This window comes from Panthera leo, chromosome B3 (genome assembly GCF_018350215.1).
Source record: "Panthera leo isolate Ple1 chromosome B3, P.leo_Ple1_pat1.1, whole genome shotgun sequence".
Classification (NCBI taxonomy): Eukaryota; Metazoa; Chordata; class Mammalia; order Carnivora; family Felidae; genus Panthera; species Panthera leo.
In genome coordinates, this window is record NC_056684.1 from 119,649,715 (window position 1) to 119,659,267 (window position 9,553).

Consider the following 9,553-nt stretch of genomic DNA (forward strand, 5'->3'; position numbering starts at 1 on the left):
CTGAAGTTTCAGTGTTTTTCAAACAAAAAAAATCTAAAACAAACCAAAAAATCAACCTTTAAACTGTGTCTGAGGCTTCCTCGAAGCACAGAATAGTCAAATAATCAAAAAACAAATGAGAATTGAGGATCATTTGAATGCTGAACATCAGATCGCTTTAAGGTGTGCTGTTTTGCTAGTCACATGAAGGAGCTGTCAGTCCCATGCTGACTATAGGGGAAGAACATTTCTCCTCCACATCCCCATCTTGTCCTTTTCCCCTACAGCCCCTGCTCACCAGCCTTCCTTCCTTTCCAGACACACAGCAGGCTTGATCGTGCTTCAGGGCCTTTGCACTTGCTGTCTCTCTGTCTGGGCCTCTTTTCCCAGGTTGGCTCCTTCCTGTCATTCAGGATTCAGCTCAAAGGATACCTCCTTCAAGAGCCCTTTCCACATCATTCTATCTGAAGTGATTTATGCACACATTTCCTCTCCATGACTCTGTCTTATCATCCTGCTTTGTTTCTCCATAGCACGTGTCACCGTCCGCGACATCTAATTTATGTTTTCTTTTCCTTTTTAATGAGTTTTGGCCCTTCTTCACCACTGCATTGTAAGTTCCATGTGAGCAGGGATCTCTTCTGTCTTGATCACTTCTGTTTCCCCAGTATCTATTAGGCGCTCGAATGCTTGTTAAATGAATGAAGATGGATGAATAAATGAAGGCAGGTGAAATTTACAAAATTAATCTAAAGGGAGATAAGTAGAATTCAAAAGTGAAGATAAAGCTGTGTACCTCACGGACTTCTTCCTGGATAGAAAAGCATTTCCTTTGTTTAAAAAAATTCCTGTCAAGGGTTCTACAGTATTAAGGTAGGGCACTAGCTAGAGTGGGAAAGAATTTTAAGAGGTCCCCAAAATACAAGCATACTGCAGGTCAGTGTCACTTCGAGACAAATTTACAAATTGAGAAGTTCAACATCAAATGAAGAATGGACATATGGTAAATATAGGCATAACCATCTTCAAGGCTTTTATTTACTTTTGAGAGACAGAGTACAAGTGAGGAAGGGGCAGAGACAGAGGGAGACACAGAATCCAAAGCAGGCTCCAGGCTCTGAGCTGTCAGTACAGAGCCTGATGTGAGGCTCGAACTCACAAACCTAGAGATCATGACCTGAGCCAAAGTCAGACGCTTAACTCACTGAGCCACCCAGGCACCCTGGTATAACCATCTTCAAAGAAACAAACAAAATTATGGTTTTCACCCTTATTCTTATGAAATTTTATTTTATTTTTTAAAGTTTATTTATTTATTTTGAGAGAGAGAGAGAGAGAGAAAGAGAGTAGGAGAGAGGCAGAGAGAGAGAAAGAGAGAGAGAGAGAGGGAGAGAGAGAGAATCCCAAGCAGGCTCTGCACTGCCAGCACAGAGCCCAAGGTGGGGCTCAAACCCAGGAGCTGTGAGATCATGACCTGAGCTGATACCAAGAGTCAGAAGCTTAACCATCTGAGCCACCCAGGCGCCCCCATATGAAATTTTAGACTATCACACAAACCCATTTGGAGTACCTACAAACTGGTATGCTAAATTAGTTTTATAATAAATAGAAGACTGGGCACCTGGGTAGCTCAGTCAGTTGAGCTTCTGACTTCGGTTCAGGTCATGAGCTGGGGGTTCGTGGGTTCAAGCCCCACGTTGGGCTTACTGCTGTCAGTGCAGAGCCCGCTTTGGGTCCTCTGTCCCCCTCTCTCTGCCCCTCCCCTGCTTGCTCTCTCTCTCCCTCAAAAATAAAGAAAAACATTAAATAAAAAAAAGAATAGAATAAGGGTTAGCTGTTGTTACTATCATTACTGATATCAACCTTATCATCATAATCATCATTTACCAAGAATATGCCCAGACCTGAGGAAAAGCAGTTGGTAATAAAGTGTATTGAATCCTGCCTGATGAATGAGTTCAAAATCCCTGAAGGACACTGGCTGGATAGATGGCTACTTTCTTTGCACCCAGGAGAAAGCGACAGAAGCATAAACTGGTTTAGTTCAAAGCAATTCATTTCAATGACTCCACACACTCATTCACTAAGTTGCCTTTCCTTTGCCCAAGGGCAGAAAGGGTTCTTGGCCACTGTCCCAAGGAGGCTGCCTGGCTTGGTGGCCATCAGTTCTTCTTGACTAATAAGCCCTTTTTACTCTCGGCTCACACTGAGAAGGCAGCGCTTTGCTTGGTCCAATCAGTTGATTAGAATAAGAATCCGGAGGGGTTTGATCCATGGTTACATTAGGAGCAGGGCCTCGGAAGGAGGTCTTGTCAAAGGATGAGGAGCAGAAGGCCGCCATGTTTACTTTGGGGGAACAGTTTGCAGTCAGATCTACGGGAGCAATGATTGATTTGCAGGCTTTTTGATCAACTACGAGACTCTCATCACAGCTTCAATTACCAAAGCAATATAAGTTAATTTGGATTTGAGGAATTGGATCCAATATAGCAGAGTGGTTCAGAGCAACGGCTCAGGTTTGAATCCTGGCTCCTTGACCTTGGGCCAGTTACTTCACCTTTCTGCACCTTAGTTTAAGTAAAAGGGGGATAATTGTACCTTACCTCTTGGGGTTGTTGCAAGTATTAAAAAAAGTTACTATGTCTTGGGTGCCTGTTACAGTATAAAAGTGTTTGCTATTATTTATTATCTCTATAATTAAGGGAGATGGGGGTCAGGGGAGAAAATATTTACCCTCTCGGGCAAGCATGGGTTTCATTTAATGCAATAAAAAGTTTCTGGATGTCTATTATTTATCAGGTGCTGGTTTCAGATATGAGAAAGGCATAGGCCTGTACTCAAAGAGTTCATGGTCCAGTAAGGGAGAAAGACACGTAAACATGTGCATCATAATACACCGTAACGGTGAAAACATCAGATGCAACAGTTGTGCAGAAGAGGGAGTGATGAACTCTATCTGGGGGCGTCTCCGAGCCAGTGATCTCTGAGCTGGGCTTTGAAGATGGATGGAGTTTGCCAGATGAGCGAGTGGCCGGTGGAGGGATTTCAGGAAGCAGAGGGATATCCCCGTAAAGGCACACACTCCTGAAACAACACACTTGCTTTTGCTGGACTATAAAATATGGGTGGAGGGGGGGAGGAAGGAAAGGAGGGGGATGTGATTATAGAGCATCCCCGAAGTGCATTTGATTTCATTTACATTAATATTGCAGCATCAAAGCGGAGGGGGCTGGAGATAGGTCAGGAAGAGGTAACTGTGGCCAGATCATGAACAGCCTGGTATTTACTTGCTTCAGTTGTGTGTAGGCTGGTCCGGGGCAGTGGTGGTGGGAATGCAGAGGGAACAAGAGGTAATTAGGGGGTACGACTGTTGGGACCCGGTGACTGAGTGGATGTGGGAGGTGAGGGAGGGAGAGGAATCCCAGTCACTCCCAGGTTCACCGGGCTCGACATACATGGAGGCTGTGTGACTGTGACTGCAGGAAGAAGAGTAGGTTTGGGGAATAAGAAAGTAAGTTCCATGTTGGACATGTGGAGTTTGCCAAGCCTGTGGGATACCCGGGGGCGGGGGTGGGGGCGGGGGCGGGTGGTGTAGGCAGTTCACTTATACAATAGATGTTCTATGATGTGGGCTTATGGAGCTCGTCTGGAGGCACGTGGTTGTGATCGGACCTGGAGCCCTAGGATACAATAGTGATAATGGCTAACATTTCACATGTGCTTGTTATATGCCAGGTTGTGCTATGCACTTCACAGGCAATGCTAAATCAGGGACTGTATTCGCTTCGCTAAGCATTTTACCTCTAGTAACTGGCCCATACTGGGCATACGATAATTATTTTGTTGAATGGATGCTCTCGTTAAGTCCGCACCACAGCCCGATGATGCAGATATTATTAGGATCTTCATCTTACAGATGAGGAAAATGAGCTAAAAAAATATCACATTGCCCAAGGTCACACACTTATGAAGTAGCAGATCAGAGATTTGAAATGAGTTCTTTGTGACTATGAAGTCTGACGTGCTGAACTGTTTTGCTAGAATGTTAAAATCTGCTCCTAAGTAGGTACTTGTGGGGCTCCTGGGTGGCTCAGTCGGTTAAGCGTCTGACTCTTGATTTAGGCTCAGGTCATGATCTCACAGTTTGTGTGCTCGAGCCCCACATTGGGCTCCTGTGCTGGCTGTGCGGAACCTGTGTGGGATTCTCTCTCTCCCTCTCCCTCTGCCCCTCTCCTGCTTGTGCTCGCTCTACCTCAAGATAAGTAAACTTAAAATAATATGTACTTATGTGACTTAGGGTGAGCCTCTAGCCCCTCTGAGATTACCCCATCAGGAGTGGATTTCAAAAATCTCGGAGCTCCCTTTCCAGCTTCAAAACTCTGACGACATCAGGTGACCACGGTGGAAATGCACTGCAGGGGCCCATACCCCACCATTTAGGATGGAAGGCCCGAGAAGTGTATGTAGTGCTAGGTGCTACACCACAACGGCGAGGTGGGAGCTGTGTGGGCGGGCAAAGCGGGCGGATTAGGGTTCTGCGTCTGCACAACAAATTATCGCAAATTTAGCAGCCAGAAGCCACACGTATTTCTTCATTTCTGTGGACTGCATGGGTAAGCTCCGTCCTCTGTCCATGGTCTCATAAAGCTGCAGTCAAGGTGTCAGCTGAGCTGAATTTTCAGCCGGATGGTTGAAGGGAGAAGAGTCTGCTTCTGAACTCATTCTGGTTGTTGCAGACTTTATTTCCTCATGATTTTTGTAACTAAGGCCTGACCTTCTGCTGGCTGTTGGCCAGAGGCCATCCTCAGATCACAGAGGCTGCGTTCTCAACATGGTTGCCCACTTCGGCAAGCCTGCCAGGAGAACCTACTAGTGTGTGCTGGTAAAATGGATGTATATATCTCCTTTATATAGAAATAGATACAGGTGAATATATAAATATTGCAGATTATTTATCACAGGAGTAACATCCCATCGCCTTTGCCATATTCTATTGCTTAGAGGCAAGTCTTGGGTTCCACCTGCACCCAAGGGGAGGGAATTACACAAAGGCATGGACACCAGGAGGTAGGAATTACTGGGGGGGTCAACCAAGGGCCTCTCATCCACAAGAGGTCACATTACATGCTGAGAATGTAAAACTAATAAAACCAACTAAAGTTGGTCTGCTTTTTTATTAATGCCATGAACTGTCAACTTTAGGTGTGACAAAGTATTTCCTGAAAAGAACGTCTCTTGTTGCTTCGAGTTGTAAACAGTTGCTGGGATTACTGTCAACTTTTCATAATGTGTAGGTAAGCTTCATTTTTAAAATCACTGACACTTTAATGCATTGTATGCTACGTGGAAGGAAACTCTCAGTTATACTAATAGTTGGTCCCCAACACGTGGACTTAGCTATATGCCTTCATCTCAAGAGTTAAGTTTGTAATGGTTCAGAGTCATTTGAAACTGTTTTGGGTGCAATGCACATCTCCAACCTATGGTAGTACACAACACTGTGTTTAAATAGATTTGAAATAAACACGGACAACAGTGAATGAGAAATTGAACTTGAGTGACTTCAGTTCTGTTATTATTTATGACCGTGTGGAGTTTTTGCGTTTAAAATCTAATACTGTGAGGCGGTGCAAACAGAGGTGTGATATTTTTATTTGGTAAATATACATTTCAGTTAATACAGGCAATACTTTACTAAATTTTAACATTAACTTTAAAGTGGAAAATTCCTTTACAATTATTCATTTTAAAACTGAAAAACGATCAAGAAAACAAAACATTACAACAATATTGTGATTTAGTAGTTGCCTAATACTTGGTAAGCTACTGTTTTGCTGCTTAGGAATAAAAATAGCCAGCACTGATTTGGCTCACCACGGGCCAGATTCTTCCAAACACACACTCCCACATACTAGTATCTACATTAACTCGTTAATACAACCTTAGCAGGTAAGTCTTGCTATTCACCTTACAGATAAAATAATCTGGGGCACAGAATGACTGCGGTTTCCTCGAGATCATCCGAGTGGAGTGGCAGAGCTGGTATCCGAGCCGGGGAATGTGGCTCCGATCCCTGAATTCTTAGCCGCTAGTAAGAAAAGACAAAACGAAACCAATATCCCCAACAACCTTGCAGGCCAATAGAAGCCCTTCAAAAAGGACAGGAAGCCTTCTTCTGGTCCAGAAGGGCTTCTTTCTATTCTAGACCCACCCCTGCTGGATCCTGGGCTGCGGAATAGCTGGCTTCCCGAGGGGGTGCTCTCTCGGCGTCCCCTCCTATGCCCACGTCTGCCCGGCCCAGGTTTGTCCCGGCCCGTCCCAGCTTCCGGCCCTTTGCTTCTGGCCAGGTCGCAGGGTCAAGCCGTGCCAGGAGCTCGCGAGTCCTCTATTTACTGTTTGGTTTCCATGGTGACACGTAGGCGCCGTCAGCGCCTCCCGTCACAGGCCCCGCAGCGCGGCCGCCACCCGGCGCCGTGACGTCTGCCCGCCGCTTCCGTTCTGCCCATATTTGGCGCAGCCCGCGAGCCGCCCGTCGGGAGGAGGCTGGGAACCGGACTCCCGCCTCGCCCCGCCCCCTGTTCCCGGCCACGCCCCCGCAGTGTGCTGGCGGCGGCTCTGTGTCACGCGCCCCCCCTCCCGCCCCTTCCCGCAGACCCGAGGTGAGGCAAGGGGCGGAGGCGTTAGGGACCCCTGGAGAGGGCGTGGGTGATCGGATGAGCTCTGAGGTCTGTAAACATTACTTGACTCTTTGAGGCTGCAGACAAAATTTAGGGCTGTCTCATCTGTCCCGGGTGGGTGAGCTCGGATCACGATTTTCTCACTCTGTGCCGGAAATCATGGAAACAGCCATCCCTCGCCTAACTCTATTTTATATTTTATAGGGTCGAACTTAAAATTCTCGCCCATGGCGCAGTGGAAAGCTTTGTAGCCAGAGGTTCTGGGTCAGTGTTGCCCCTTGGGGGATAAGTGACCTTGGGAAGGTCGCTTCTCTTTACTCGGCGTGGTAAAATGAACTGTGGGGGTGAGGGGGGGGGGGGTGATCGTAATATTTGCAGCAGTATCAGTCAGGCTTGTGAGGGAATACCGTCCCTCACCTTGGAACTACTCCCTATCCCCATGACATAATTGGAATGTCAGTGAAGCCCGCTGAGGACCCCTGCAATTTTGATCCCAATGGTAACTGGATTTGTGTGGCTCTTTGCGCCTTGCTCGTATGAGGCGCTTAATTAAAATAGTTACCTGATTATTGAATGAATCCTAGGCAAATTACCTTCGGATTTCACCTTCATAAATCCGGATCCCTGCAATTCCTCTTCCAGGCGGAAGGAAGAATATTGCGATGATTAATAATCGCGCAGCAGGGTTGCTGATGTAAAGCGATTTGCAGATGTAAAGGGCAATAAGCATTCCTGGGAGGAATCCAGTGAGATTCCAGAAGTCTCCGAGGGAGCCGTGGGTGTATATCGCCGGGCCCTGCGGGCGGGGGTGGGGCGGGCAGTGCCGCAGAGGCCACTGCTGGGGACTGGACTGCTTGGCAAGGGGCTAACTCTTCAAGCTGCTCAGTCGCGCCCCCACCCCCCCACCAATCCCCCGGGTTTTCTGACCAGAGGACTGTGTGTTTTCCAGAATTTCAGAGCAGGAAAGCACATCCCACATTCTCCCTGCCCGCCCCCCCCCCGCCCCCCCATTCAGCCTTTCTATTTCACACATGCGGAAACTCAGGCTCTCGAGAAGTTGGTTCGTCCACCCAAACTTGCACAGCTAGTTGGAGACAGATAAAGGCTAGGATTTCTGGCTTCCATCTCACCTCTAACCGCCTGTGTGCTTTTGTGGCTTCAGGACCCTGTTGCCCGGCTCAGATGAGGGGGTGTGCAGTAAAGCTAAGTACTGACCTCAGGCCTCCCAACGGATAACAGTGGCACACCTGCTGCTTCACGCAGCCACAGCCTGACACCAGGGCCTGTGGTGGTGGCCGGGACGTGTGTACTTCCCAAGCCACAAGCGTTCCTCCTTACAGTGGTTGGAATGGCTTCTCTTGTCCAGAGAACGTGACTTGGCTGTCCTGAAACCAGGCTTAGACTAACCGTTAGTTATTTTTTTAATAGTGACCCAAGCCTTGCATTAAACTTTTCTCAGCTAAGACGACAGCAGAAGGCATGTAGCCTGAACCCATGGGAACCCCTCTCAGCCCTTGGAAGGTCTTTTCATGGTACATAAAGGTTAGATTCTGTAGGGGAATGCCTCTTCAATGTCTCTCTCTCTCTCCCCTTTCAATCTCGACCAATTTCTCTTACATTCTACATTCTATTTCTTCCCTCACTTCCAGACTGTGTATGAAGGCAGCTCAGACTAAGAAGATTGGTGCCCACCGCTGGCCGCAGTCATCCTGCTGATTTGGGAAGTCTGGAATTCTTCACCTCTGATTGTGCTCGGAGCTATAGCGGCAGAAGCGGCAGCTCTGCCCCCTGGTGGACATATGAGGCACAGCGCCCTTCTCCGATTCCAGAAGCCCTGTCGCGTAGAGGCTAGAGGAGGTATCTGCTCTTTGTTCACTCTGATAGAAATAGAAAAATTTGGCAGGAACAAAAAAACAACCCCAGCCTTTTCTCTTTCTAGTTTATTTCTGAGGATCTGGTGCATTCTTTCTCTCGCCTGGACTGTATTTTTCTTCTTGCTATCCAAACCCTGCCCCTATTTTTTCAATCCCTATTTCAAGTTCCACCTGCTTCATCATAACTTCTCTGACTTTCGTCTCCTAGGTATCTTCTGAATGCGGCTGTATACAGACCCAGCGCACAGAGTGCACACTTATATATGATGTCATTAGTGTTGTTTTCTTGAGGGTGGGAGCCATGTTTTGTGTGTCTTTGTGTTCTTAGACTCCGTATTGCCCCGTACAGGGCTGGGGACAGAAACTGCTCCCAATAAGCCCTTGTTGACTAAATGATAAATTAATTGATTAATCTCTGCATTCAAAACAAAACAAAACAAAACAAAACAAAACCAAAAAACCCAAAACAATGCTAAGCCTTTGCTTTGACAAACTTTCTAGAACTGTTAGTTCTTTGGAGGAATCTAGATAGTGACCTAATCAAATAAAGCCTTGCACAATAAGTAGTTCACAAAGCAATTTCACAAGAGAACACCATCACCACCCAGAGAGGGATGAGAAAGTTTGAAGTGGACTCTCAGAGAGAGGAGAGTGGTGATGTGGAAAGGCCAAAGGACGAAGAATTAGGAGGGAAGGGCCTCTGCTCCTGGGTTCAGAGAGGCAGCACAGGGGCTCTAGGGCCAGGTTTATACCCAGTCTCTACCATCTGCTGTGCAGCCTTAGGCAAGTGTACTCCCCTCTCCGTGTGTCAGTTTCCCATCTGTAAAAATAAGTACCCATCTCCTAGCAATACGATGAGGATAAATTGAGTTGATATTTCCAAAGCTCCTGGCACATAAGTGCTAGTTAACAGTTTGTAAATGAATTTTCCATCTTAAATGTCTTGCAAATGGGATGGGGAATATTATATGATCTCTCAGTTCCCCTCTGCATTAGCCTTCCAGGACAGCACATGAGCTTTGG

The 9,553-nt window shown here is 46.9% G+C and overlaps 1 long non-coding RNA gene across 1 annotated transcript; it reads left to right on the forward strand.

Moving 5' to 3' along the window:
* Window positions 1-6,610: 6,610 nt before the first annotated feature.
* LOC122222955 lies at window positions 6,611-9,313 on the forward strand. The gene is made up of 4 exons (XR_006203960.1): window positions 6,611-6,704; window positions 8,085-8,188; window positions 8,306-8,513; window positions 8,739-9,313. It is a non-coding gene; the product is annotated as an uncharacterized LOC122222955 (long non-coding RNA).
* Window positions 9,314-9,553: the final 240 nt, after the last annotated feature.